The sequence below is a fragment of the Pristiophorus japonicus genome, unplaced genomic scaffold (assembly GCF_044704955.1).
Source record: "Pristiophorus japonicus isolate sPriJap1 unplaced genomic scaffold, sPriJap1.hap1 HAP1_SCAFFOLD_163, whole genome shotgun sequence".
NCBI classification, from domain to species: Eukaryota; Metazoa; Chordata; class Chondrichthyes; family Pristiophoridae; genus Pristiophorus; species Pristiophorus japonicus.
The window spans coordinates 320410-324321 of NW_027251310.1; the positions used below are offsets into that span (position 1 = coordinate 320410).

At 45.3% G+C, this 3912-nt stretch overlaps 1 non-coding gene across 1 annotated transcript; it reads right to left on the reverse strand.

Moving 5' to 3' along the window:
• Nucleotides 1-3444: 3444 nt before the first annotated feature.
• trnav-cac (transfer RNA valine (anticodon CAC)) lies at nt 3445-3517 on the reverse strand. The gene has a single exon. It is a non-coding gene; the product is annotated as a tRNA-Val (tRNA).
• Between the last annotated feature and the right edge of the window lie 395 nt (nt 3518-3912).

Sequence of the window (3912 nt, forward strand, 5' to 3'; positions counted from 1 at the left end):
CCCAAATACTCCACTTCTGTTGCCATGAAGACACATTTCAACCTCTTCAGCCACAGCCCTTCGCGATCCAGTCGCTGGAGGACCTCCTCCAGGTTTTGTAGGTGCTCAGCGGTGTCCCGACCCATGATCAATATGTCGTCCTGAAAGACCACTGTGCGTGGTATGGAATTGAGTAGGCTCTCCATGTTTCTCTGGAAGATCGCTGCAGCCGACCGAATTCCAAACGGGCATCTGTTGTAGATGAATAGTACCTTGTGCATGTTGATGCAGGTGAGGCCCTTCGAAGACTCCTCCAGCTCCTGCATCATCTAAACCGAAGTCAGGTCGAGCTTGGTGAACGTCTTGCCTCCTGCCAGCGTCGCAATTAGGTCGTCTGCCTTAGGTAGCGGGTATTGGTCCTGTCGCGAGAAACTATTAATATTTACTTTATAATAGCCGCAAATCCTGACTGTGCCAGCACTTTTGAGTACTGCAACAATCGGGCTGGCCCACTCGCTGAATTCCACTGGGGAGATGATGCCCTCGAGTTGCAGCCTGTCCAGCTCCATTTCCACTCTCTTCCTCATCATGTGAGGTACTGCTTGCGCCTTGTGGTAAATGGGTCGTGCCTCTGGGACCAAGTCGATCTGCAACTTTGCCCCGGAAAAGTTTCCAAATTCTGGCTCAAAAAGGGAAGGAAATTTTTTCAGAACCTGGATACATGAGGCCTCATCGACATGTGATAGCGCTCGGATGTCATCCCAGTTCCAACGGATTTTGCCCAGCCAGCTCCTTCCAAGCACTATGGGGTCATCGCCCGGGACAATCCAGAATGGCAGTACATACACCATGCCCTCGTAGGTGACCTTGACCATGGCGCTGCCCAGGACAGTGATAAGCTCTTTGGTGTATTTTCTCAGTTTCGTGTGGATGGGGCTCAGGGCTGAACTGAATGCCTTGTTGCATCACAGTTTCTCAAACATCTTTTTACTCATGATGGATTGGCTGACGCCAGTGTGCAGTTCCATGGCTACGGCTAAGCCATTCAATTTTATATGCAGCATAATAGGTGGACATTTCGTCGAAAATGTGTGCACCCCGTGTACTTCAGCATCTGCCTCCTCTCTCGAAGACTCTAAGTTGCTTTGATCCACCATGGACCGATCTTCCTCCGCCACGTGGTGGTTAGCAGGTTTTGCAGAGCTTGCAGCCCGTTTGTAAGCTCATTGGAGGTGCTCCATTGTTCTACAGCACTTGAAAACATACCCTTTGAAGCGTCATGAATAGGCTGAATGGAAGCCTCCACAACGCCAACAAGCTGTGAATTGCCTTGCATTTATTCTTTGTTGGGGACTCTGAGTCATCTGGATCACCTGAGGCCTGCTGGCAGTTACAAACTCGTGGGTTCTGCCCTGTACATTTCTGCTCGCAAACACAGTTCCAGTTAATTTATGAACATTGCTAGCACTTGTGTGCTGAGAGATTTGTTGGGTGTTATCACTGGTGTACATAAACGCCTATACTGTCGCAATGGCCTTATTGAGGGTCGGTGTCTCTCCAGTCAAAATTTTTCGTAGGATGGTCTCTTGCCTAGTACAAAAAAGTCTCTGAGCATTTGCTCCTGGCAGCCATCAAACTCACATTGTCCTGCAAGTTGCATTAGCTCGGCGACGTAGCTCGCCACTTCCTGACCGTCAGATCGCTGGCACTTGGAGAACCGATACCGCACCATCAGCAAGCTCTCCCTTGGGTTAAGATGCTCCCGAACCACGGTACACAGCTCCTCATATGACTTATCTGTGGGTTCCACCAGAGCCAGAAGATTCTTCATGAGGCTGTAGGTCGGTGCCCCACAGACTGTGAGGAGGACCGCTTTCCTTTTTGCAGCGCTTCCTTCTCCATCCAGCTCGTTGGCTACAAAGTACTGGTCCAGCCGTTCGACATAGGCTTCCCAGTCCTCACCCTCCGAGAACTTCTCCAGGATGCCCACAGTTTGCTGCATCTTTGCGTTGGATTCGTATTCTCGTCGCCAGGTATTGTGTTCCTAAAACAGATGAGGCTGCACACAGGGAGGTTAAAGTAACAGTGACCTCAGTCTTTAATAAGACACTCCAGAGTGAGGAACAGGCCTTGGGGGCCGGCTTATATACAGTGCTCCAAAGGGATGCTGAGATCCCTTGGGACTTCAAGGGATGAGCTCCCTGGTGGTGGAGCATGGGAGTGCATGCTTTACAGATACACAACAACCACCAGCTTCTCAAGGGCAATTACGGTTGGGCAATAAATTATGGCCTTGCCAGTGACACCCAGATCCTGTGAACTCATATAAAAAACACTATTTTAGGAGTCTGGTTCAAAATATTCATTGCTGACGACACCAGGAATCTGGGGCAACTTTTGTCAAATTGGGCTCAAAACTGGAGCGGTAATTCCGACCGTGCACAGATAATAGAATCAGTATTCAAGGTCAAATCACATGGTGCTCATTTTCAGAATCAACGCAGTAAGATTTGAAATAAAGTGAAGGAATTTTATGGTGAAAGGATTTGGAAATTAAATGTGACTTGTACTTCGCTCTTTAATTAAACTTTGTGGCGTCTGTCTGCCATTCATGTCTCTGTTGAATAAGGAAGGAGGGGTTTGACATTGACCAGACTGCACTGCTCCTGATATTTGTGAGCTCATCGGTTATAATGCGATGTTTTTACCCATTGGTTAGTGCCAACTTTAGCTCAGCTGTTACTTTGTGATAACAACTTTGTGAAAAGTTTGAATTGGTCTTAATGCAGTCACTGCCTGGTGTTTTTGTTGTCATTGCAATCCCCTTCTTTCACATTGGAACAAATCGTAACCGTGTTTTTAAATTAGCAGTGTGAGATATTTAGAGAGCATCTTCAAATGCTTCACAAAACCATTCCAATCCCTTCAGCTTCCCGGGTTCGATTCCCAGTTAGGGAAATCATTTTGCGACCACCGTTTTTAATTAAAGTGAAGTAATTTAACTAAATTACATAGATGACCCAAAGCACTTCAGAGTGGTATCAAAATAAATGAGTTAGTAATTAGAAATAAGGAATGTCAGATGTTGGACTTGAGTTTCTGGGATGGATTATAAATAACTCTCTGTGCACTGGAACTGGGAAGGGTGAATAATGAATGAGTTGTTTCTGGGTTAGAAATGCGGCTTAGATCTGCTGGTATTAAACGACAGCATTGTTGAGCAGAATGAAAGAAATGCTAACATGATCACTGAGGGTCAGTCGAAACTTCAACAACTTCATTTTAATAATTTGTGAAACTTTAATCATTGAGGAAGTTTTATTCCCTTTCTGATTTTACACACTCTGTATTTTAGGAGACTGGTTTTAAATGTTCTTCATGGAATCAGAGAAGTTTACAGCACAGAAGGAGGCCATTGTCACATGAGCAATGAACATTTAAACCCAGTTTTTGTTTCAAAAATAATGTTTCCGCCCGGGCTTGAACCGGGAACCTTTCACGTGTGAGGCGAACGTGATAACCGCCACACTACGGAAACTACTGCCTAGTACAGTGTCCAGAGAGAAGTGTTCAGCGACAAGCTGAAATGCTGAATCCCTTTTTCTGAAAAAATTCCTTTCACAAACATTTCTCTGACCGAAACGGCACAAAACAAAAATGTTCCTTTCAAATGTGCCAATTATTTTCGTTAAACTTTTATTTTGCTTTCATGGGATAACACAATTAATGATTCGATAATTTTCTTTTACACAATGAAAGAAATACTAACTGAGGGAAAGTCACTACGTCAATAATTTGTTCTGTGCTCTGCATGTTTGTAATGTCGCCAAGTTTGCTGATGATACAAAGATAGATGGGAAAGCAAGTTGTGAGGAGGACGCAAACAATCTGCAAAGCGATATTGATAGGCTCAGTGGGTGGGCAGAAATTTGT